At 36.4% G+C, this 27958-nt stretch overlaps 1 long non-coding RNA gene across 1 annotated transcript; it reads left to right on the plus strand.

The window, feature by feature from the left end:
- The first annotated feature begins 1727 nt into the window (after window positions 1-1727).
- Window positions 1728-27958, plus strand: LOC129013301 (uncharacterized). The gene is made up of 2 exons (XR_008493824.2): window positions 1728-1771; window positions 27568-27958. It is a non-coding gene; the product is annotated as an uncharacterized LOC129013301 (long non-coding RNA).

A 27958-nucleotide genomic window follows, 5' to 3' on the forward strand; every position in this document is an offset into this window, starting at 1 on the left:
ATGTTATTTGAGGACTTGCTGTATATCTTTCTTTTAAAGTCGCAATTTCTAAGATTCTATGGATGATGTTAATTGAGGACTTACTGTACAGAAAACGGTCAAGTCAGATGCACCCTGAAGGCCTAGTTATTGTGTTAAAATAAATTTGACAGATTATTAAAAGAGCTCATCTGTTTTTAGAAAAACAATATACATGAGCTCATGATAGCAAACATACTTCGAAAGGAATCCACTTACATGTGACAGAACCTTGACATGGGAAGTGGTAATATCCTGTACTTAATTTTTAATTGACAAATAAAACTTAAATATATTACCATGGACATTTTTTGAGATATGTATACATTATAAAATGGCTAAATCAAGGTAATTAACATATACATTATCTTACATTCTTACTATTTTTTTGTGGTGAGAACAATTAAAATCTACTCTTTTAGCAAATGTCAAGAATGTAGTATATTGTCATTAACTCATTAACTGTAGTCACCCTGTTATACAATAATTATTTTTATTTAGTTTCTTCTAAGTATTTCTCTATTGTATTAAAAACGAGTGTTGCTGATTAAAATCTCATGCTTAGAAGGCAGTGTGGGTTGGATTCCCACCCTGTCTCATCTTGAGTCCTTTCTGATTTTTGGATTATCAAACAGTGCTGAGTGAAGGAGAAGGATGGCAATTTTGTAGAACAGAATTTAGAAATTTGTATCATGTGCTGCCCTGGTTTTTGACACTGTGTAAAATTAAAAAAAAAAAAAACTATTTTGGGTTATAATAGGTCATTTATGGGAATACTGGAAAAGTAGATCCCTTTTTAGTAATTTGGGAAATCCTATAAAATGTCTCAATATTTTATTTAATATTTTTATCTATTTAAAATACCTAATATTTAGCAGTTTATTTAAGTGAAACCTGAATACCAAATGCAGGTTTTGTTTTTGTTCAAAAACTTTCATTCATTTATCCTGCAGTTGTTTTTAAAAACTACAAAGCAACCATTTTACAGTGTTTCACATTTCACCAAGCACTTTTATGAGCATATGTCATTTGGCTCTCAAAATAAAATAGTCCTACTGCTCAGGTGTCATAGTGGTCCTGGCTTTTTGTCTGTTTGTTTGTTTGTTTCTAAGATAATGAAAGTGAGCTTAAGCCAATTTAAGTGACTCCAGTGGGCTCATAATTGAGTGTTAGAATCAGAACTTCAAATCCTGTGTCTTTGCTACTAAACTCTCGCACTCTCTACCCTACTTATAGTGCTGATTAGGTGGCTTTTCTCTCATAGAATCAATATGCCACTGAAAGGGAGATTGCTTTCTTGTCTAATGCTTCTTTTGTTAGTTATACTTTGCCCTGGAGAAATTCTCCCTTTGGAATTTTGCAAGGCATAAAAGCAAGCCCTACATAATGTGATTAATGGTCCTGAAAACCATTTTCCTTTTAAACTGCTTTGTGAATCATATATGCTTTAGAATTATTTATTTTTATTTTTATTTGACTTGTTTAGCTTCCTCCTTCCTCCAACACAGATTACTTAGTGGGGGCCTACACGGTACAGATTTAATTTTAAAAGTATATTTAAAGATACAATTTAAATACAATTGCCAGCACGGGTCTGGCTGAGTTGTCCTTCTTTCAATGTAGAACCTCCAGGAATGTCCGTTGTGCATGACACGAGGGCAGTTTTATTGACAGTTTATGCGGGCAGAGGGAGGTAAGCTCATATAACTTTGTTCCTTACGGAGGTGTAGAAAATCTGTAGCATGATGTAATGGTAAGCACTTGATGTTTTCTTCAGATTTTTCCTCATAAAAGGAACAGTTCTTACTGGAAAACTGTTCCAAACAGATGTTCATAACTCTAGCGCTGGTATTGCTTACCCTTAGAGTATGGTAGGTCTTTGAACGTTCTTCACAGGGTGCTTTATTCAAGAGTCATGACTTTGTGTGCAACATTTATGTTCACATTACAATAAGACTATTTATGATACTATGAGTTTTGACGTTACTCACGGGGTCCTCAAGTCAGAGAGTGATTAATATTTCGAGCTGTCTTTGAGTTACACACTTTTTTCTTAATATTTTCTTCTTTTTAAATAGCATGCAAAGCAATTAAGATACCAAATAAAACCATAAAATGTGAAAAGGTTAAAAATGAGCAGACATAGTCACCATTTCCAGGTTATGATATACAAATATATCAACAAATGTCTATGTGTATGTTCGAATAAATATTTTAAAAGTCATGTGTAGATTTACTTAGCTTAAAAATGGAAACCAGGAATATGAAAAAGGAGAAGACATTTAAGAAGACAAATTATGACAAAACAGTATCCATTGATCCTCTGTGAAATGTTTGTTTGTTTGTTTGTTTGTTTTGAGATGGAGTCTCACTCTGTCGCCCAGGATGGAGTGCAGTGGCACAATCTTGGCTCACTGCAACCTCCATCTCCCGGGTTCAAGCAATTCTCCTGCCTCAGCCTCCCAAATAGCCGGGATTACAGGCTTGCACCACCACACCCAACTAATTTTTGTATTTTTAGTGGAGACGGGTTTCACTATGTTGGCCAGGCTGGTCTTGAACTCCTGACCTCAAATGATCTGCCTGTCTTGGCCTCCCAAAGTGCTGGGATTACAGGCATAAGCCACCGCACCTGGCCCAAAATATGTTTTTTATGCAATTGTATTATGCTCAGTGAGAAAAAGAATATTCTGACTTGAACATATGCAAAGTCAAAACTGTGGAAAGGAACTAACTACGGGCTATTGGTTGTATTTTTTTTTTGAAAATTACTTGAATAATTGTTGATTCCAGAGGCTTTAATAAAGATTATATTGAGACAGAAACATAGTTTAAATCAAGCAATCGATTATCTAAGGATGCGCCTACATAGTGAATGTATCAAACAGCAGCTTAAATTGCAAGACTGGAGTGAGTACATGCAACTGGAAGCAGGGATAAGGGCTACTTGATTTCTAGTATGGTTGTTTAGGCACTTCTGGATGACTAATAAGAATTTCTTTTTCCTTTTAACTTTTATTTTAACTTAAAGGGTACATGTCCAGGTTTGTTACATAGGTAAACTCGTGTCACAGGGGTTTGTTGTACAGATTGTTTCATCACCCAGGTATTAAGCCTACTACTTGTTAGTTATTTTTCCTGTTCTTCTCCCCAGTCCCACCCTCTACCTTCCAAAAGGCCCCAGTGTGTGTTGTTCCCCTCCACGTGTCCATGTGTTCTCATCATTTGGCTCCCACTTATAAGGGAGAACATGCCGTGTTTGGTTTTCTGTTCCTGCTGTAGTTTGCTAAGGATGACCTCTAGCTCCAACTAAGTCCCTGCAAAGGACATGATCTTGTTCTTTGTTTGTGGCATAGTGTTCCATGGTGTATATGAACCACATTTTCTTTATCTAGTCTATTATTGATGAGCATTTAGGTTGATTCCATGTCTTTGCTCTTGTGAATACTGCTGCAACAAACATATGCATGCATGTGTTTTTACAAGGCCTCTGTACTCACAATCAAATAAAACCTCTGACTCCTTGAGTCTCTGGGAACACACTCAAGACAGAGGAGAAGAGAGCAAAAAGAGAGAAAGGGTGGGAGGGGGATAAGGGTTGTAAAACTAACTGTTGGTTACTACGCTCGCCAGCCAGCAGAATGACAGGACGATTCATATCCAAACCTCAGCATCATATATATATATATCCATATAACAAACCTGTGCATGGACCCACTGAATCTAAAACAAAAGTTGAAATTACTTAAAAAAAAAAAAAGAGGGGAAGGGAGACGGAGGGAGGAAGGGAGGAAGAAATAATACAGTGTGCAGTATAGCATGAATCACGCTACAAAGCAGACAAATTTGTGTCACATAATGCTCATGATACCCATGGAAGCAGATAATGTTTTTGTTCCCAATTCACTGATGAAGTCAGTGAGGTTCTAACAGATTAAGAACCGTGTCCATGTTACACACATAAAATGCTGTACCAGCTGGTCTGCTGGAATCCAAAGTCCACGTGCTGAACTTCGCTGGCAGCCTTTGACTTAAAATTGGAGGAGCATAAGGAGAAGTTCTGAATATGAAGTGGGACTAAACGGATGGTGGACTGCAGGGTTGGACAAAGAGAACAGTTTGACATAGTATCTCCAAGGTCAGTGGGCAAGTGGGTGTTTACAAAAGTCTTCAAGGGAGGCAGCTGTGGCCAATAAAAAGGGAATTTCATAGAGAATCATGGGAACCTAGGGTGCTGTGAAAGATTAAAAGACAGAGGAGTCCCACAGAGAGAATTAATGAAAGACCACAAGCACAGTGGGAAGGCCAGGTAGCAAGGACCCTGCTCAGGGTTCAAGGTCAATAGAGTAATGATATGAGCAGCATCAGGGGGTCCTCACATGTGACAAACCCCAGTAAGAGAAATGGTGTTTATTTCATCACCTAGAAAAACCCTGTCCGAGGAACTTTAGTTATAAGGAAAATGTTCTGTATTTATGCTTCCTAATGCAGAAACCACTAGCCACATATGTACTCGAAGTGTGGCTAGTGCAACTGAGAACCTGACTTCTTAATTAAATTGAAATATAAATAGCCACATGGAGCTCATGGCTACCGTATTGGGCAGCAGAGACTAGAGCTGTAGGATTACAGGGAGAGGCAAAATATAGATTGACCTATAACTGACATCAGATAGTAAGACAGCATTGATATCAAAACAGAGACTGTTAGGCCTTTTAGCACCTTGTCAGGAACTCGGGTGAGAGTGTGATAGTGCTTTGCCTAAAAGCAGCCATTCCAGGCCTTTTTTCTGCTCTCACTGAAAGCAAAGAAAATTCTTCTTTCTTTCTTATCAGGAATGTGGCTTCATATTTTCTCTTTCATGCATGTTCAAGCTCATTTTCCTCTTCCCTTGCAAGCATAGTTATGTCTCTCGCACACTAAAAACAACAAAAATTACCAATAGTAATAATAATGGAAATACTTCCTCAGCCTTTCTTATCCCTCCAGACACACTTGTCCCTCCCTCCTCCCTCACATTGCCAAGCTTCCTGAAATGGATGTAGAAAGGATTTTCACATCTTTGTCCTTCATTCATTCTCAGCCTACTGGTCATGATCTTCTTGCTGAAAATAGGCTCACTTCACTGAAAATATTAACATTGACAAATCCAAAGACACTTCTAATTTTTAACCTTAATTGAATCATGTGTGTGCATTTGCCCATGTTAAACAGTCTCAGAAAATCTTTTCCTCATTGGCTTCAATAACATAATTCTCTCTAGGCCTTTTTGTCCATCTTCTTGGTCTCCATATTTCATCCTTTTTTCTTTGCCAATTGATTTATCTACTTTTAAATGATGAGGCTCCATAAGGCTCTTCTTAAAGCTTTTGTTTTCTTCTACCAAAAATATTTCCTGGTCCTTCTCATTCATTAGAAAAATCTCTCGGGAAGCCGACGCAGGCGAATCACAAGGTCAGGAGATCAAGACCATCCTGGCTAACACAGTGAAACCCCATCTCTACTAAAAATACAAAAAATTAGTCGGGTGTGGTGCCACACACCTGTAGTCTCAGCTACTCGAGAGGCTGAGGCAGGAGCATGGTGTGAACCCGGGAGGTGGAGCTTGCAGTGAGCCGAGATCACGCCACTGTACTCCAGCCTGGGCGACAGAGAGAGACACCATCTCAAAAAAAAAAAAAAAAAAAGAAAGAAAGAAAGAAAAAGATACTATTCCTTAAGTTTGTGTCACCCACTGGTCCAGGCATTTTATAGGCATCAATTTATTCACTGTTGATAACAGGGTTATACCAGATACTGCTATTGTCTTCATTTTAAAGATGACACTGAGACTCAGAGAAGCTAAACAATTTGCTCAAGGCTGAACAGTTGCTAAGTTATGAGGATGGAGATTGAATTTAAGCACTGTAGCTCTAGGGTCCATGTTCTCACCTTCTATATGGTGCTGGCTGTATGATGACTCCATTTGTTGCTCATTCCATTTTTCTACCGCTCTCATTGAAGTACATTGATTAGTCCATGCATGTCCATCCTGATAACCCAATATACAGCAAAAATACTTTTGATGAGCACATCTGCTGTCTGCCTTTGTCAATGTTCCAGTGCTTGCTCAAACTGAACAAGAACAAAATGGAGCTATTCTCTCCCAGCCCAACCCACCCTTCTGTATCAGGTTATAAGCATTACCAGCTACCTGAGAGGCTAGGTCTGGATCCAGGTGTTCATTCTGGACTTTCTTTTCACATTTCACACCATCTTATCTTTTGCATCCCCCGTTTCTTGGCATAGTTCAGGGCTGTATCATTTCTCAGTAGAATTACTCGCATGCATTACTATTTGGCCAACATGTCCTAAGTGCACCCAAGCCCCCCAAAACAATCACTCATATAAACAATCTGGCCTTAAAACTCTTGCTAGCTTCATGTTTCTAAAATGCAAAATAGAATTAACTTTTTTTCTTATTTAAAATTATTTAATAGCTTCCCATTGGACAATTTTAAAAACTCTCAAATGCTTTAGCATGGCAAGTGAACTTCACACATACCTTCCTTGCCTACGCATCCAACCTTGTCTCTCGACTCATACCTGGGTGTGGCTTCTTTAGCTTCCACTTTTAGCTCTCTAAAAACTATGCTGCTTCAGTCTCTTCCATCTTCATATTTGTTGTTCCTCTGCCTAGAAGCACCTTGCCTCTTTCACGCACACTTTGCCTCACTCAGGACCTACTAGGACTTTGTCTTCTGTGTTCCCCTCATGCCTTATATTTTAAAGACTTAACTATTATGTTTCAGTTATGCAGTTCCTCTTTTCCTCAGTACTTTAAGAAGTGGGACTGTGTAGCATTTTTTTTTCCTCTTGCCACCGCATTTTATTGCTTAGATCCTCAATGAATGTTTGAATGAATGAATGAATGGCTGAATGAATGTCATTTCCCCTTCTTCCGTGAGCACTTTGGCTACATATGAGAATGGAGAGGAGTCTCTTGGAAACTGACAACAACAAATTGGGAATATTTCCTCCATTCCACCCCTCCTATCAGCCCTGAAACTCTCCTCTCTAGGTATGGTTTTTCTCACATTTTGAGGAGGGAAATGCCACTCTGGAGATTCTTTCCCTTTGGTAAAATGCTGTTGGCAAGTCTCCTAGAGCAGCAGGGTTGGGCTGTGGGGAGAGGAGGGACCACACACAAGCAGCAACACTCAGAGATTTTCATTCCTGCTTTATCCTCCATTACTGCACCCACTTCAAGAATGTCCTTAAGTCTGGCAGTAGGTTTTGAGACGTGGAAGCCCCAGAAAATGTATAATTTTGCCTGAAAAATACAATCTCTTTGCATTTTCTAAAGTACAGTGAGAGTTTAGAAGCTATTTTCTGTTCTTGGGAAGAATGTGGTAGGGAAAAGGTGGGGGCTGTGTTGATCCCCCACAAGTAATGCAAAAAAAAATTTTTAAGGCACATTTTATTGCAAAAGTATTGTGTAGCTCCTATGAACAAGGAAAGTAAAGTGATGTAGTTATCTCATGGATTGATGCTCTTCCTAATTATTGAGTAGCAACTGTTGCCAAGGCATACCTCTCCTTGTGTGGGCCACATGCCCATGACACCAACTCAGTAATGCTACTACTAATGATAACTACAACAAGAGCTAATATTATGTGCTTACTATTTGCCAGTCATTGTTTAAAATGCTTCACATAACTAAATGCTTAACCCATAACTCAATAAATCAAATAATATATAAAGACCTTTCCAAGGAAATCATCTAATTTTGGCAGTTTTTAAGGTTTATTATTTTATGAATGGCAAAAGTAAGGCCCAGAGTGGTTGATTCCTCAAGTTTCTACAACTGGTGAGTGTAAAAGCCAAAAATCCTGACCTATGACCAGCATCTGGGGAGTCAAAAAAACTCCACGGCGTGAGGTTTTCAGTATTGAAAATGCTGTTCTACCTTTGAGGACTCTCCTCATAGAGACCGGATCCCAAATTCTGAAGCCTTATTATGACCACAATTCTTTTACTGATCCACTAATGTGTTAATTGCATAGGTGTGCATGACTACCATTCTATATATAATTATATATAATTTAATTCACAAGTATAGAATATCCCTTAAGCTGCCCCCAAAAAAGGCAATCTTGTCCTAATACAAAATCATCACATAAATAGCAAACATCTCACTGTGCCTGTGTTAGGCTCTGATTTTAAGAAAAGAAGGGGAATCCACACTGCCATCCATTAACCAGTTACAAAGCTCCCACTCTGTAGCTGGTACTGTGTTAGGGCTTAGACAGAGAGATGGCAATAGCACTGCAGCCCTGCCTTCAAGTGTGTTTGGTGTCGTGAAAGAATCCATTTGTGTTCCTAGACTGAGCTATATTTTCCATTGATTGTCATTTTTGTGTGCTTCTTAAATAGTAAGATTATTTTTCTTTGCCTTATCTTTGTAAGAAGCACAAGCCATAAATACTTATAAAAAATGGAAAAGAAAGTGATAAAGAGTTGAGCAGATATAGGCATAAGAAACTAATGGTGAAGGAAAGAAAGAACATCAACTGCAAATATAGGAAGTGTCTGGAGAAACCTAAACGCAATTGAAGAAGAAGAGAGTACATTGGGGTCACACATTGGCCAGCCAGGTTTCTTTGGAGGCAACTGTTTACAATGATGTGCAATTCCTACTTGGATGATCAAGCCAAAACTGGTAGGTATCATATCTCTGGAGAAATGTGAAAGGGTGATGTCTTTAGCACCTAAGCCAGGGAACACCTGGGATATTTAGTCGAGTAATTGGATGTAACTTACCTAGAAATAGCTTTCGGATTCTTTCTCAGAAGACCATTAAGAGAATCAGGCATTATACTTTGAGAAATGTGACCACGCATCAAATCTACAACCTGAAAGAAGTCAAAACATTTTGAGAAAGCAAAGATAATTGCAGGAAGGAGCACTGGAAATAAGATAAAACTAAATTTTAAAAAGTGTTTTCCCAAGTGGATTTGTTTGTTTGCCCGTTCTGAGTAATGAGCGTGCAAAAGATTAGACAAGTGTACTGTGGGCTTTGGTGAAGGCAAAGAAGGCTGAGGACTGCAGGAAAGCTGGGCACTCAGAGTAGAGGTAAGGGGAGAGGGAGGGAGATGCTTGTAAATGAAGGCAAAACCGCATATTATAGAGGCTCACAATCAATTAAATATTTGAGTTTTATATTCACATGAAAACAAACAAAATGTCAGAGGTCTGTTGCCTGATCAGCTTTGGAAGCTTCAAATTGAAAATGGGCAAGGATTTTATGCTCTGCATTCAATTACTGAGTAGAACTCACTTTGACCCTCAAAACAGACAGGATATTTCACTGAGATCCAGAGAGCAGAGAGGAAAGGCTCTTGAATTCCATCTGATATTACACTCAGTGTTCAGCTCTGTAATTCTCTCCACCAAACAAAAGAGCCAGCTGTGTCAGTGTCATCCAAAATCTGAAGTCCTTTCCAGCTAGAAGCCTAAGGGAAAAAAAAATTCTATACTAAAAAGTTAGTTTATTTTCTATGTTAATAGAATTCAGGTTAGAGGAAAAAGTCCCTTGTTTTTCATTTGTTTATAGACTCCTAATCAATTAAAATATGTATGAATCATTTTCTAGTGGAATTCATATGAGAAAGTAGAGCGAAGGGATGCATTTCAGATATGGAGATGAGAACAAAGGAAAGGGGGTCGAAGAGTAGAAAGGGAAGAAAAGAAAGAAAGAGAGGAGGGAAAAGAATAAAGAGGGAGGGAAAAGAAAGGAAAGAAATGAGAAAACTAGGAGGAAATTTCCTCTTTCTGCTGAGATATTTGGCATACATTATCAAATGTAGCCTCATAACTCTTCTGTGAGATAGGTTGTACAATTAGACCCAGATGAGAGAGAGGAAAGCAAAGCTTTGAGAAGTTTTATAAGCCCAATGTCTCATATTTAGCAAGAATTGGAGCCAGACATCCACCCAAGTCTATCTGCCACCAAATCCCATGCTTGCGAGGTCAGCCTAGGATGGAGAGGGGGTGATATTCAGATTAGCTTCGTCTATGACCCATCTACCTGAGATAGATGTGTGGTTACCAAACATTGAGCATACATCGTGCCCAAAGAAGTGACTTACTTAGTGGGGTAAAATTCAGAAAAACCCATTTTGGCCAAGTATTTTATACACTATATGTAAATAGAGTAAAACATGATTAAAAACAAAATATCCTCTTTTTACCAAATCCCACTCAAGTGTCTACTTAAAAATAATCCATTCATTGGAATTCTCATATAAAGAGATGAGAAATGTATAGGACATTGAGGAAGTAAGACAAAGAAGGAAGAAATTTTTAGGGGAAAGAATATCACCTTCTGACTAAAAATGGAAAACAGAAAAGACTGCATTTCCAGTGGCTTCCTAGACAGGAGTCTATGTTTCCCACTATTTGAGAATGATTAATGAATTGACCTCTTGTGTGCCACTTTGAAAACACACCAAATGTGCTTAGTTTGGCAGAGTAGTAGAGGAGGAACTATTCACACAGAACAAAAAAGGCTGCTGTTTGCCAGTAGCTATTAACTAGCGGCTATATCAATACTTGTGCAGTTAACAATAATCTTATCCAAGAGTCTATTCTTGTAGAACCTCGAGGGTTGAAGAAATATTTTATTGGCAGCATCCCTAATCTTATAAGTAGCAATATGTTTTGACAAAATGAAGCCACACAATTCTCACCTAGTCTTGGGTTTACTTTCTTATAAGAGCATCTGAGGCTGAAAATAAAAAGCATTCCCAAACCCCTGCCACCTTCCCCTGCCTTCTGCAAAAATAAATAAATAAATAAATAAATAAATAAATAAAAAATAAGCTTTACACTCAAACCTTGAGGTTCCCATTTCTTTTAAATTTTTTAGTACTCACAGTTCCTCTAAACTTGTACCTTCTAGGGTTTTGAATCTAACCATCCTACATGGATGCATTTTCTTAACCTATGTGCACAAGAACACTTCAAGATTTTGTGATCAACTACTGTTGAAATATCTCCTCTTGCTGTCATATGCTGGCTTTTAGTTTTGGGAGAAACTACAAACCTCTACTTAAATTGAGAGTTTTTAGGTATTGAAATAGTGCCCACAGCAGGAAAAGAAAAAAATTGGGTGTAGTGGCAAACTAAATTTATAACAGAAAGTGGAAAAAAATAGCCTAGAACACACATAGAAAAGTTCTACTGGGAATTAATCATTTCTATCTATTGGGTCCAGTATGGAGTATAAAGAAAGGAAGATAAGTGTTATGAACAGACAGCAGTGAGACCTCAGCAATAAGTCATTACATGAGCCTAGCAAATTGTTGACTCTATCTTGTGATCTATCTCCATAGCTCCATGTTCTACTTCTTGAGACTTTTGTTCCACGGATTTATTGAAAAAAAAAAAAATCCACTGAGTGTTTATAATTTGCTGAGAATTCTTCTAGATACTGGAGCCACAAAATAGATTGAAACAGGTTCCCTACCCTCAAGTTCCCTCCCCAGCTCATGTCCTCTGAGTGGAGATAAGGGAAGCATATGAATGAGTGATTTGAGAAGAGTGGGAAGATGGTACAAGTCCCCTGCACAAAAGAGATGCTGGCAATGGCAAGTTTGTACCTCATAAATTTTGGTCCCTCAACAATATGGTTGTTGCCACCATCTTCATCCTGACATGTGGTTTGGTGGCATAACATTGGCAGACAATTACCTTCTAGGAGAACTGCCTGCATGACCCCACTATTATTTTAATGTAGGGGCTTCTCATGAATACCTTTTTTTAAAAAAAAAAAAAAAAACAGAAGTGCAAGTTCAGGGTAATGGTGTTGGTGGCCTAGTCCTTGTTCTACTTCATTAATTATCCATAGTAAAATTACTTAATTTCCACATCTGTTTGGTTTTTTTTCACTTTTCCCGTAAGTGAATTGTATATGATTCTCTTTAAGATTCACTCAGCTTATAATTACATGATTCATCAAAGGCAAGCTCATAAATTCACTTTTCTTCAAGCAACACTTTTTCTGAACATTTACTATTTGTACTTCACTCATCTAGATATTCAGAACATAAAGTCACATGTAAGACCTGCTCCTTTCCCTGAAGTTGCTGAAAATCCAGTGGGAGATATGGCAAATCCATTAAAGAGGTATAACCAAATTAGGCTATGAGTACTTACATAAACAAAAGGAGTAATTAATTCTGATGGGCAAAATGGAAAACATTTCCCAAATGTAACACTTAAGTTGAATATTAAAGAGGTAGAAGTACACCAGGCAAAAAAACAAAACAAAAAAATATGCTCAACTGATGGAACTTCATGAGTAAAATATTTCGTGGGAAATTAACAATACCTAAAACTTACTGAGCATTTATTAAGTGCTAAAAGTTTCCTATGTATTAACTCTCTTAAATCATTATCATAACTGTAGAAGGTAGGAACCAACATCTGCAGTATAGAAATGAAATACCCAAGCCACAGAGAGGTCAGGTAGTTTATCCAAGATAACAGAGCTAACACAGATGGAAATTTGACGCCAAACAGTCTGAGTCCATCTGTACTTGAAACCCCCAGCTCATACATGTCTAGGAACAGGGGCGGTCTAATATGGCTAAAATATAAAGTGGGATATAGAGGAGGATAAAATAAGAAGAGGATAATGAAGCCAGCCTATAAGGGCCTTGAATGCTGTGCTAAGAAACATGGACATTATCATACAGTAGGAGGAAGTGGGTTGGAAATAAGAAAAACTACAGCGAAAAAAGATATGACAAGTGAAAGCAACAGAAGTTGTCATTGCTGAGGAGACATGGGGACAACAGGGAGTGATGGGGACTGTAGTGACATAGAGAAGGCTTACATTTGCAGGAGTATGTGGGGACAGCAAATCAGTTCAAAGGGAGAAATGTCAACCTACCATTCATTGCTGATTTCTCTTTCTCAAGAAAAGCAGTAAATATCATAAGTTGATTCTACAAATTATTAAATGTTGACCAATCAAAAAAAATTTTAGACCGTGGACTAAACAAAATACGCTTGCTGGCACCCAGATTGAAATGGAGAGACATCTGTGCTTTTAGAAATCATTTCTTCTATTTTTTTTTTTAACCTGGGAAGCAATGTAAGCTTGTTAGTATTGTAGGAAGATAAATCCAGTGGTATTATAGAAAGTTGAATTGAGAGGGAAGGGCCAGTGAGAGATTATTGCAGTAGGAAAAAGATGATAAAGGCTTGAACTAGTGGCAATGGGAAAAGCAAGGCAGGAAAGGGTTTTTGGAGGATAATTGATCTATTAAATGTGGCTGTGGATGAGAAAGAATGTATCAACAATAACCAGGACTGTCTAGCTCTGGTGATTAGAAGGAAGGTAATGTATTGATGGAGACACAAGACATAAAAGGAAGAGCACATATCTGGAGGAAAAGAGTAAGTTCAATTTGAAAAGTGTTGAAATAGGGTTTAGGAAGCATTCAAATAGTATCCAGCTCTTCTTGGCTTTTCTATTGAAAAGAATACTCAATCATCAGATTAAGTCAGATCTGATTCACTGATCACAACTGCTTCCTAGAAAACGCTAAGAATTTAAAGCGTTACTAAAAACTGTTTATTCTTGTGAGATTTAAGCACAAAATCAATTATCAACAAGAATTATTTACAATAGGATTGCAAACTGTATTCCTTTTAAAAAAACTTGCTCCTCCTTACTTTCCTTTGAGTTTTGATTATGTTCTTCTGCAGGTATTTGTCTCCATTAGCATGGGCAGCAAATCTATCAAGGGAAATGGTATTTGGTTTAGAATTTTTTTTTTCAAAAAATCATCTTTGAAACTTTGCTTGTAGTTTTGCATTAGTTTTCCTATATGTATACAATCAGGTTTCTAGTAGTTTCTATTATTAAATAATCATAATGTACATTTAGTCTTTATTAGTAACCATAAAGCTTTTGTTCCATTAATCCATTTTAAATGACTTTGTAATCAAATATTGTATAACCATAGATCTATGAATATTAATTAGAGACTGAATTAAATAATTTTTAGTTCCTTCTGATTTCTGTGGATTTTGATTTGATGATTTCTTTGGGGTAAGGAAAAATGGTATACATGCGTTATAAGAGGTTTAGGAGTCAGCTAAATGGAGGTGTCTAATCCCACAGATTGTATTACACATGCGTATGTCTTTGGTTTGCCAGCATGATGTATGATTTTTTAAAGGAGATACAACTTTTCTAATGGGAAACTTCACATGCAAAATACTTGGATTTCCAATTGCCTTGACTGATCAAGATTTCTGCCAAGGGCATGTTAAGGGTGTGTGTGTGTGTGTGTAAACCACCCCCTTCTTTTAAACAAGGCTCAACCTATTCTAAAAGAAATTAGAGTATTAGAGTCATATGAACGGAAACATATGTTGAGATCAGTGGAAAATAAGTAGGTAATGTCTTAGGATGAGTATATATGTATACCTATGAAGACACGTGTGTTTTAGTTCATTCAACAAACATTTATACTCATCCCGCTTGAAAGACATTGTGCTAGCTGGTGCAGAGAAACTCTAGGGAAAAGACAGTTTCTGACTATAAGCAACACACAATCTGAGGACACATAAATAAATAAGTTTAATATGAAGCAAAAACTGCCAAAAGAGAAGCAGAAGGTAAATGTTATTAGAGGACTCCAATAATTTTAAAGTTGATGAGCGACCAAAGAAAGTCTTGTTAACAAAGTGTAGTCTTCTATGATCTTTCTACCTTGTTGAGCTATTTCTCGTTGACCTAGCCAACATAAACACATAAGACTTTTCTGAATCCTTAAACTTTTACACTTTAGCGCAATTCCTTTTAAAGAAGCAGCTCCAGCCTCTGATCAATAAAACTAGAAGAAGCCATTCTAAAATTAATTCTTAAATAATATCAAGCACTATGCTATGGAACAGTATTTCTATTCTCAAAGTTAAGAGTGTTGGGGAAATATTCATTATTTTCGCAGATCTTGAATTCCAAGAACAGTTTGTGGTTCATAAAGTTTGTTCTTTAGGACTGCTATGTCACTCACCCTGACTGGTACATGGGAGTCCTAACACACTCATAGATATTAATAGGATACCTTTCCTTCCTACACTCTAAACTGCACTATATATGGCTGTAGTTAAATTAACATTCAGCCATGACTACTTCAGCCTCCTTTTATAACCACATCATTAATAGAACTCAGTGTGCATAAGGCTGCTCCAAAAGCTCATGTCCTTTGTGTGACTCTGTATTCTTTTACTGAGACCAGATAGACCCTTACTAGGAAGGCACTATTGGGAAGCTGGGTAGTGGCCGCGGTAGGGAGGGATCCTGTAAATTTGTCTTGACTCTTGGTTGCCTGCAGTATGCCTGACCTTTGGTTGCCTGCAGTATGCTCACCCTTTGACCATGTACAGCAAGATCTTCAGGAGTTGGCATTGTCCTATAAAATGGAAAGATGCGATGTTTTGCTTCTGTAAAGAATAGACATGAGGGATCCTCAAATACCTTGAGATAATAAGATAACACACATATTTTTCAAAACAAAATATATTTTTACAGATGAGGACACAAATGGCATTTAGGTGACTCCCTCAAGGTCACATAGTGAGTGGATTAAAAACTTCGATTCAAATTTCAGGGATCCTGAGTTAAAGCCTAGTGATCTTTTCTTATTCCTGTTCTTTCAGTGTTTTATTAAATACGCAAATGTTAACCTACTAAATCCTCATAAAAACCCAATGGTGAACTGACTGTTGGCCAGGCAGATGAGAAGTTTTACTCCCCCACTCTCCAGTGAAACTGGTGAAAATTATTTTTAAAGGCAACTATTTAAAAATCTCTGATGGAGACAATTTTATTTCTATTTTATATTAATAAGCAAAGAACTGAGGCATGGAATGGTTAAGTAAATTGCATAAGGTCATGTGGAAAAGCTGAGATTTGAATCTAGTTGGTTGGTTCTAGAGCACAACCTCAGGGTGAGAAGGGAGGTGTGATAGGCACCATATTCCTAATTATGTTATTCTAGAGGAAAAATGGTATCCATGGGATATAACAGGTTTAGGAGTCAGTTAAATGGAGGTATCTAATTCCACAGATTGTATTACACATACAGATGTCTTTGGTTTGCCAGCATGATGTATAATTTTTTTAAGGAGATACAACTTTTCTAATGGGAAACATCACACGCAAAATACTTGGATTTCTAATTGCCTTGACTGATTAAGAACTCTGGCAAATCCTGACCCCTCCTCACGAGCACGTGGCAGCTCTCAGCTGGAGAAGAAGGGCGGTGGCACCACTTGGATGAATGTGTTCATCAATGTGTGCTACCTGGCCTGTATCATAGTATCCAAATGATTTTTCTAGGGCTTTAATTTCATGTCTTGCCCCACACTAAAATGATGCCTAAATAAAGCTTATTCTGGGAGGAAGATTTATTCCTGGCGGGAGTGGGGGGTGGGATGGGGGGCAGACTTTGGAGTCAGACTAGCTGGTTGAATACTAGATCTTCCTCTTACTCCTTGTGTGACTCTCAGCAAACTAAACCCTAACTTGGATAGCTTCTGCAAAATTCAGTTTTGTCCCTTATAAAATGAAAGGCTAACAGTAGCTGAGTCAGAGAATTCTGTCAGGTAAAACACATAGCAGAGGGCCTGGTATATAGAAGGCTTTTCATAAATAATATTAAGCACTTCCTAAACATTATTAAGCACTGCTTAATATTAGCTGCTAAGCTGTTACTGTACCTTTTGTAATTTTTGTGATGAAAGGGAAGTGTTTAAGAAAATTCCTAAAAGCACATGATAATAAAATTGTACACAACGAAAATATTGAGTCCTAGAATAAATTGATATGGAAAATTATTCAAAGTAGCTTTAGGTAGAGATGAGGAGATGATTAAAAATTAGCAATTTAAGTCATAATGGTGAAAGAAGAATAAAAGACAAGTAAATGAAATATCTAGTGATGATCAAGATCTGTAGAAATAAAAAGAAGAAAAAGCAAAGTTTTTGCAGAAGGAAAGAGAATGTGTACATTGGAACAGAAATTGGGGGGGAAGTTTATAAAGGAAAAAGAAAATAAATACGGGAAAGGACAAAATTATCACTAAATAAATAAAAGGAAACTCCTCCAAAAGTCCAAAATAAATGAAACTCAAATTCAAAACAAAAAAGAGAAAAACAGGAAGAAATATTGTGTTTCCGTAAGTCTGTGGATTATGAGGAATCATGAAAAGGAAAAAAGAGGTTTGGCACAAAACCTTGAAGGATAAATATGAGCACATCACAATTGAAAAGAAGATAATGAAAACAGATAATTAAAATGCAGAAGCTAGAGTTACAGCCTTTGGAACTCAAACTAAATAAACTTGTTTTATTGTGAGTCTGGAAATTGGGAAATAGCTGTACTGAGAGTGAGTATATCTGCAACCATCACATTAGCTGACAGGGCATGTAAACATTTCAGAGGTAAGTGAACTAACTCTGAAATGGATGATTATGGATGTCAATTGTGGAAAAAGAGAGATTTGATTTTATAGCAAATGCTGCAGCACCCTCTTCCTCTCAGACAATGGCACTAAGAAATACAAATGGATAGGTTACTTAAGGGTATGTCTCCCTTCCTTAAAGAAGAAAAATGGCTGTATTTAAAGAGAATATAAGATTTACTTAGAAAAAAAAATCGAGAGGACTAAAAATAAATAAAACTATACAAAGGATGCAAATATATAGAATCAATCTAAAACAAATACAGAATTTAAAATGTTGACATGTATATACATGCAGAAAGGCTGAAAAATTACTTCTAAAAGATGAGTCATAGGACTGTGAGGGTTTATGTGTAAGAGAAAAAGAAAAGTTCAACTTTTCAAATCATTAATATCTTCCCTAAAAGCTGCATATATTGGAAAATATACTTGGAAGATAACCTTATTCCTACAGAACAGGAAGATGATTAAAATTCTAGAAGAAATATCCAAGGTGTGAAAAATTTTGTTCCTTTGTCAGGACATCGGAGTCCATCAACAAAGTTCTAGAGGAAGCACTCTGAGAAGAAAAAATGAAGCTCAAACAATTCATAGGCTGAAGATATTTTTACTTTCAGATACATTTAATGAGACCAGTAGGGGGAAAACAAGGATGAGAAATTACCACATAAATCAGAGAGCAAAATGAGGGCCATTTGTATTGATACAGTCAAACTGAAAGAAAGAAAAAAAGGAGGGTAAGGCAAAAATGAAGGCACATGCTACCAACATCTTGCTGTGTTCATGAAGAGACGAGAGGTTGATGGGTTCAGAGTGCAAATGGACGGCAAAAAAAAAAAAAAAAAAGATATGGAAAAAGAAATCGGATAACTTAACTGTTTCAATTTTAAGAAAAGGCCTTTAAAGAAAATTATATGGTTTCCCAACAGAAAAGAAGCCCAAGATGAAAAATCCAGTGATTCAATGTGAGACCTCACTCCACAACCTGGAGACAGGATAATCAGTGAGTTGAAAAAGAGAGGTGTCCTCAGTCCCAGTGGTCTGACCCTAAACTGTGTATCTTATTTTAGCTAAAAATTCATAAGTAAAAGTGAAATAACTAACACAATAAAAGAATCTTGTGATCGTATTTTTAAAGGATGTTTGAGAAGGTATGAAGAACTAGAAGTGACAAACATCACTGTCCTGATAAAATCGGTTTTCCAGGAAAAGATGCTAGTCTGACAAGAGGCAGGATGTGGCCCATGCAGTCCTGGGCCACTAAGCTATTTAGTGGATTGTATTCTGGTATCATGACAAAGAACATAGCTAAGGCTATTGTATGCCATTTAGGTCAAGAAAAACTTGCAAGGAGATGGTTTGTTAGATAAGTTGGGAACACATACAAATATGTTATATATCAGGTCTAGAGCCGTCACCATAGGAATACGAAAAATAAATTAAAATGATAAGGGACTGAGGTGAAGCTGTTTGTTATGTACTTGTATATGACACCTTCAGATTTTTTCCAAACGAAAAACATGTTCTATTTGAAAGAAAGTAAATGTAAACATGAAAAAACAAACAAACAAAAAAGAGTGAGAGAGAGAGACTAATAAGCCAGATGGTCCCAGACATATCTTATGCAGCTGAGATCAACCTGGAAATAATGAAAGCAAAAGAGATGAGATAATTTAAAATATGTGACAACTACACAATGAAATATGCAGAAAAGTACAATACAATAAAAGGAAAGGAAAGAGACTTATATTGAGACAGCATAAGGTGACAGATGATCTCTATGCCTCTTATTATTCAAATTTCACAACGGAATTATAAAATATGTCATCATCTCCATTTTACACATTAGAGAATTGAGAATTAGGCAAGTTAAGCAACTTGTCCAAGGTCACACAGTAAACAAATAGAGAGGTGAAATTCAATTTACTGTCTATCTTACTCGTAAGCTTTTATCTACACACCATTGCCTTTCAAAACAAAGACATAAAAGTGAGAAATAAAGGGAAATACAATTATATTGAAGCTATATAGTTGAAGGATGGGTGTATTGTCTGTAGAGCATAAGCCTGCAACGAATTTTTTAAAAAGAAGAAAGAAATGTTGGCAGGATTTCCACTCACTTGTCAGTTAAAAGAGAATTCTCTACAATATTATGCAAAGGTACATCTGACCACATGAATACTCAGGAGCTGGCCTCTGTGTTAAATATCCATGCTAAAAGCGTAAAGCTGTAATTTTGAGTGAGAGTTCCTGTTAAGAAGATATCCCTTTCTAAAATAATACATAATTAAAGCAGATTAAGTATTACTTGACTTCTCTTTTGCTGTTATTCAAATGTTATTGCATTTTTTGCTGCTATTCAAATGTTATTGCGTTGTGCATAATTAAACTAGCAGTTATCATTAGAGTGTTCCATTAGGAAGCTCTAGGTAGGACAGACCTGCTGTCTTCACTCAAATATCACTCTGGGGATTGTATACCTGGAAAATTTTCATTCCTTGAGGAATCCTGGAAGGGCACACTGATGGATTTATATTAGGGCACCATACTTCTCTTTTCTCCCCCTAATGAAATAGTGCCTATACTTTGTCTGTAAGGGCACACTGTCTTTTTAATTTCCAGGAGTCACATAATTGAACAATGAGATTAATAAAATGAAAATTAACATAGAATAAATTTTTAAGCATATTTTATTGAAAAAATTAAGAAATATGTAAAGTTTTGGCATTATTTTTATGAACATTTTTATGCGGCGGGGCATGGTGGCTCACGCCTATAATCCCAGCATATCGGGAGGCCAAGGTGGGTGGATCACCTTAGGTCAGGAGTTTGAGAGCAGCCTGACCAACATGGTGAAACCTTGTCTCTACTGAAAATACAAAAATTAGCTGGGCATTGTGGCGGGCACCTGTAATCCTATCTACTCGGGAGGCTGAGGCATGAGAACTGCTTGAACCCAGGAGGCAGGGGTTGCAGTGAGCAGAGATTGTGCCACTGCTCTCCAGAGTGGGCGACAGAGTGAGACTTTGTTTCAAAAAAAAGAAAAATTTATATACACCAAAAGATGACATTTTGCATGGAATATATTAATGGATTACAGGTAATATTATAGGTAATATTTTTCTGCATTTCCTGATTTTTTTACAGTAAAAATACATGACTTTTTAAAGTTTAATAGTGTGGATTCAAAAGAAATACCTATTTCAATTCACTCTTAGAGATTAAAATTGGGTTAATTATCACACTGACTGAGGTAAACTTTGTGATTTTTCTAATACAGAATATTTATGCACCTAACCAGAACACATGAAAATTTAGGTGTCAGTTTACACCCTAAGCAAAAACTGTTGTAAACCAATTAAGATTATAGTCAAATGAATGAAACTTTAAAAGTTTTGCAGATCATGATTTAAATTAGTAATAATAATAACAATTGCTATATTTACTGAGATTACTATAGGCCAGGCACTTTTCTAAGTGTTTCCATCACTTAACATGTTTGAATAATCATGTGATATAGATGCTGTAATCGTCCTAGTTTTCACCAACGGAGGGGCTGAGGCAATGCTAAAACTGTGTTAATGACATTCTTGAAAATTAATTATAAGTTTACAAAAATAATGCCTTGTGAATATGTTGAAATAAATCAGTCAAGGTTGATGTTTCCATAGATGATCTTAAAAATATTTTTATTATGCATCTACACGTACATTTATTGCAGTACTACTTAAAATAGCAAAGACTTGGAACCAACACAAATGCCCATCAATGAGAGACTCAATAAAGAAAATGTGGCACATATACACCATGGAATACTATGCAGCCATAAAATGAAAGAGTTCATGTCCTTTGCAGGGTCATGGATGAACCTGGAAGCCATCGTTCTCAGTAAACTAACACAGGAACAGAAAACCAGACACCGCATGTTCTCACTCATAAGTGGGAGTTAAACAATGAGAACACATGGACACAGGGAGGGGAACATCACACACTGAGGCCTGTCAGTAGGTGGAGGGGAAGGGGAGGGAGAACATTAGGACATCCATGCGGGGCTTAAAACCTAGATGACGGGTTGATGGATGCAGCAAACCACCATGGCACAAGTACGCCTATGTAACAAACCTGCACCTTCTGCACGTGTATCCCAGAACTTAAAGCAAAATAATAAATAAATAAATAAATAAATATGTGAAAAAATATATTTTTATTGTGCATCTAAAGGAAGCTAGAAAACATTTCTCCTTTCTTTATTGAAATAAAATAGTTTAGAGCACTCACTGCTCCCAGTCCCCATTCTTCAAAACATGTGCACGGACCACCTGCGTTGGAATCCTCTGGAGAACAGACCCAAATCCCAGAGGCTCAAAAGTCTGCATTGTTAAAATGCTTCCTAGCGATATTTACAACTGCTAAAATGTAATGACTTCTGAGTTTATGTGGGAAATCAGAAACTTTTTTTTCTAAATCATGAATTTCTGATTTTCACTTTCCAGTTTGACTCAATTGCTTTCTTATGTGTTATTGGAAGTGAGATGTTCACAGCAATTTTTTTTTGCCCCACATATTCTTAGTATTCATCCCAGAATGCCAACGCCTCAACACTTCTTTCTGTACTTCCCCATTTCTCCCCTCCTACATTCTTGCAATTGCTGAGGAAATCGTGACTGAGACAGGAAGTGCATCTGCTGACTTGGGCCTAGTATTTCACTGTCTGAGTTTACTTTATACCTTCCACATCCCATACCTAGTGGCCGTCTACACAATAGTGGAATCGAATATCCCCATGTGGGAAGATTTATTTGTTTCTTCAAAGGATACAGGAATCAAAAGGGATCCAGTGGGGAAGAAAAGAGACTAGCTGCTATCCTTCATGGAGCTAACATTCTACTGGGAGAGGAAAGAAAAAATCCATAAATGAATACAAAAATAAATAAGTATAATAAAAGTTCAGAGAGTGATAAGACCTATGTAGAAAAAATGTTATAAGGGCACAATTACTGAGTGACAGATGGAGTAGAAGATGCTAGATTAGAAAGGAAAGGCATTCCGAAGGAATTGACATTTGAGCTGAAATATGAATGAAGTAAGAAAGTGAGCCATCCAAAAACCTGGGGAAGAGTGTTCCAGACAGAGAGAAGAGAAAGTACAAAGGCCTGAGGCAGGAGTGGGCATGGCGTTCACAGAAAGCATGAAGGTCAGTGAACATGGCTAGAGCAATATGCGTGAGGAGGAGAGTGGGGTGAGATGAGCAATAAGGTAAGGATTGCCTCACGTGTGCCATTGTAGCCCATGGTGCTTGGATTTCATTCTGAGTGTGATAGAGACCATTGGCCAGTCTTGAGCAAGGGTGAGAAATTATCTAATTCACATTTTAAAATATCGCTATAGCCAGTGTTTAGAGTATTATCAGAGCCACAGAAACCTGTCAGTAGTATGTTACAGTCCAGGTGAGAGAAGACTGTGGTAGTTGGGAGTATTCACAGAATAGATGTTAAGACGTGGTCAGATTCTGTGTGTACACGTTTGTATTATGCAGTTGGAGAGCATTGGAGTTGCTAATAGCTGAGGAATGTGGGAGATAAAGAGGAGTCACAGATTTCTACAAGGTTTTGGGCCCAAGTATGAAATGTTGACGTTAGGGACTGAGATGGGGAAAGCAGATTGCAGGGAGACTTACGAGTTCTGCTTTTGATACGTTGAATTTGAGCATCAGTTAGCCGGTCAGTGAAGAGCCAGTAGGCGGTGCAAGTCTGAACTCAGGGGAAGATGGGAGTAGAGATCCAAACAACAGAGGCATGGGCATGTAGATGGAATGCAAGTTCATGACTCTGGATGAGATCACCCAGGGAGGAGTGTACACACAAATAGAGAAGAGAAAGATACATGGATTCATGTGGCTCAGTGCCCGGTAGAAAACTTGCTCAAGCCTGTTGTTCTATGACAAAAGGTGTGGTTTTTTAACTGCCTGCAAGTCACAAACAGCATTGATCTGACAATAGGACCATGATATGTAGAATATAATATGTATGTTATTGTAAATAAATTGGAATATAAATGTAACCTGTTAATGTTATACAACCTCCTTGAAAAGGCAATTATTTTTCTTTTTGTTGTAATAAAAATTTGTGTGAATATATTAACACCCCACAGTACAGGATTCATTTTTAGCAGTGAGTTTCAGTTTATCCTGAGAGGCAGGCAGATTCACTTATAAAAACTGGTGGTACAACTGGGAAGAAAAACTACCCTTTTGAGTAAGTGCTTTATAAAGGCAATTAAAGCAGGAAGATGTGTTTATGGGCTTTCACCCTTCAAAATGGCTATAGATCAAATTTATTAAAAATGTAATTTGAAAGAGAAGCTGGCAATACAGTAATAAAAATGAAACTAATTTATCTTCAAAGTGTGTGGCGCTTTTAGCCCTAAGCAGCCTAAAGACGTTGTTACCCCACTATAAGTAGGAATTGAAAACTGCTTTTCAATTCCAAAGCATTTTGAACTAGAATGTGGTTGCTGTTTATATGGTCACATGAGAGGTTATTCTAATAGTTCAGGACAGAAAATATAGATATAATTTGTATATTTCTGAAACTTAGTAGGAATAATATTTAGGGTCTACTTTTGAAAAACCAATATAGCAAAGATAGAAAGAATTTGATGATGTAAACAAATCTACTATTAAAACACATGTATCCAAGTGGTTAAAAAAGGCAGTAATTTTTTGTATGTTTAAGTCAATACTTTTTCCTGTTTTGCAAAGACACTTTCTCTTTTTAATTTTTTTTTTAAAGAAAATAAAAGAATATGTTTTAGATTTAGCAGGACACTGGAAATATGAGATGCTTTGAAAATTCAAATGATAGTGTTTCTTAATATTTCTCCTACAAAATTACTTTTTAGAGGAATTCATCTTATTTTAAGAGGAAATGTGTAAACTTCTTTTCATTCAAGAATAACGTTCCAATGGATTGTTTTGTATAACAGAACGTATCATTTCCAACAGCATTCAAACTATTTCAAAATCCTATGTGGAAATACAGGATTTTCAACAAATTGAAAGGACCTAAAATTGGATAAAGTTGTTTACCAGTAAGGAAGGGGCAGCTTACAGAGTCAGTTTCACTGTATTGAAATAAAGAAAGTCCTGTAGCGTTTGTGGGTAGAGAGGAAGAGTCTAGTGTGTAGAGCGAAAGGGTGATGAAATAAGGACAATGTGTGGTCATCCCAGTAAAATTAGTTGAACTAACTGTGTAGACAGGAAGGACAATTCTTACTTCACGTGGAGGCTCTGCTCATGGTGTCTTCTGAGTATGTTTTCTCAGGATCAGCACTGTTGAGAAATGTAAATCGCCATGTTTCCTTTCTTGCCTCTTGCCCACATTCCTAAAAGATTACACTTAACTGTCAGAGCTAAAGAGTAGATCTTCATCTTCAATTCATTCAACATGAAAAGATTATTATTAATAGCACACTGAGCAAATAATGATTTCAAAGAGTCCATGTTATTATATAAGCCTGCCTACAAGGTGATTTCAGAATAAGAAATGCGAAGTGTTTATTTTAGCAGAAATTTAATGTGCACTTGCCTTTCAAACTCTGTAACATCGTTGTAGTTAAAATAATTGAATATGGTTAAATGTCTACACTGATTGGATTATCTTGACATTAGCCTGAATTAGCTAGTAAAACAATTATTTTTAAAATCTAAGTAGGTTTTATTATTAATTGTAATTGGAAAGCACCATCCACTTAAAGTATTAATAATCACAGTTCTTCAGTGACATTAATTTAGAAAAAATAACAAAAATTTTTGCCTCTTCACAATTTATAGCCCAAACTACATGTAAATTAAATGCTGTATTTTTATTTTGTACAGACCCACTCACCCACCCACCCATACACACACACACACACACACACACACAGACTCACACACACACACACATTCTCTGTGGTTTTCCTAGTTCAGGAAAGTGATTATGATCAAGCAACAAACAATAGTGGTTCTCCATTTGCTATGCTGACATTAAAATTAGAGAGAGGACATTTTAAAATCAACAATTACCACCCAAGTCACTATTCGGCTTCATATTTTTAGCTATAAAAATATAAAATAAAATAAGAAAGTTTTATGAGATCGAATGATTTTCCATCTCTGGGCAAAGGAGAGGAATAACTGATTTGCTTTGTGAATATATTTCACCAGTGTCTATATAGAATGTGACAGTTACCAACTGCACAAACTGTATCCTTTTAGAAATGTAGTAAATTTAAAGCTTTTTATGAGTCTGTGTGAGCCAAAGACATGATAGCTGGAAAAATCACATGTTGAAAAGAAGTTTATTTTTGCTTCAGTGTCTGCCTAATAGTGCAAACCTCATCTTTGCCTGGAGGTGGTATAGCTATGTAAATGAAGATGGGTTAACAATGTGAACATGAAATGGGATGGATCTTCTGTTTTAATTTGTGTGCTATTTTCACATGAAGAATAAATGAGAACAAGATATTGATTACTATAAATTTTGTTCATTTTAGTATAAATATGTCCAAACACATTTGAGATTAAATGGCAGTTATATTTCTTAATTGAATGTCATTTTCTCCTTCTCTTTGATAGATATTATATAAATAGATGTAGATAGGTTGTAGATATAGAGATGTAGATATAGCTAGATCATAGGTAGATAATATACATATATAGATGAATAGATCATAAATCTACCTACCTATCTATAGCTATATATAAAAAGGAAAGAGAGAAAAAGAGAGACCAAGGTCAGCAAATATCTCTGTAAAGGGTCAGATAATTAATATTTAAAGCTTTACTGGCCATATGGTCTCCGTCATAACTACTCAAGTATTTTTGTGTTGTAGCACAAAAGTCTTAAACAATATGTAAATGAATCAGTGCAGCTGTATTCACATAAAATGTTATTTATGGACACTGAAAATTCATTTCATATAATTTTTGTGTATCATAAAATATTATTTTTCTAAATAATTTCAAAATATAAAAACTATTCTTAGCTTGAGTTCCATACAGAAAGAGGCCACAGGCCAGATTCGGCATGGGCCATAATTTGCAACCCATAATATATATAATATTCAATTGTTATTTTTAATCTCAAAGAATCCCACGGCTCTTTGTAAAGCTGTCAACTCATTACGATTTGCAAACCTCTCCAGAGTAAATATGAACTCTATACAAGAAAGTGAAAGTTGGTTTTGAAGCAGAGGACTTTTTAAAAGAAAATGCAATCTTATTGCACAAAATGGAACACAGCCAAAACAGGAAAACTCACACCTCTACTTAAAAGAAAGTGCAAAGCAAGACTACATCTCAGCTAAATGTTTCATTATAGGATAAGTTAAGATGTATAATTAGTCAAAATAAGATCCCAGTATTTTCACAGTATTGCAAACACAGTACAATATTAATTTTCACATTATATTTCATATGCAAACAAATTGGGTTTGTCAAAAAAGGTGTTGCTTTCCTCACAAAAGCTGTCTTTGATAATAAATAAGAATTCTACTGAAAAACTGAAGCTTTCCATATGTGACAAATTTTGGAAATAAGAATAAAAGAGAAATGCAGCATTCTCTCTTAAATACGTAATTTTACAGATGAAACTTCTTAAACTAATGCTGAAAAATTTGAATGCCCAACTCTATCAACTTATGCAAAAGAATGAATGGATACATAAGCAAGTGGTTTTTTTTTTGTTTATTTTGTTTTTTAAGATTTCATTTAGCATCCAGGTCACTGATAGGGTGTAGACAATGGAAATAGTTCCCTCTTCCATTCAATTACAATTCCTGATCAGTTGGATTTGTCATGTGGTTCTTTCAAGAGTGTGCTATAAATGTTGCTTCCTATCCAATCTCGATATTCAAAATATTACTAATCTTTGTTTGTTTTTGATGAAGGCGTTCAGGCATTTCTGCTAAAGACTTAGACTTGAGAACTGAGCACTAGAACCTACATTCAAAGTGTTTCTCTCATTTCGTTCTTTGCCACTAGGAATTAAGAATGGGTCAACGAAATATACAGCCCCTTTCTGGAATGTACTTGTTCTGCTACAACCATGGATATGCTGACCTTTCTGTGCCTTTCAGGGACAAGGGTAATAGAGGAATCTCAGACTCCCTCCAAAACAAAACAACAACTGAACAATAAACAACAGAAAAATAACACAAAAAAGGACGGTGGTACTCTTTCCCCTTTCCTTGCTTTCTCCTACTACCAAAACAAACAACAAAAACTACATTGTCTCATTGGATGACGAAGCTAACATTTTGTAGCAAATCTATAAAAGAAAAGAAGTGGAAATCTACTCAAGAGCTACTGTAAAACACTGTATACAAAACAACCACTTTGGTTCACATTAAAAAGTGTTATCTGTTTCTTTGAA

This window comes from Pongo pygmaeus, chromosome 15, assembly GCF_028885625.2.
Source record: "Pongo pygmaeus isolate AG05252 chromosome 15, NHGRI_mPonPyg2-v2.0_pri, whole genome shotgun sequence".
NCBI lineage: Eukaryota > Metazoa > Chordata > Mammalia > Primates > Hominidae > Pongo > Pongo pygmaeus.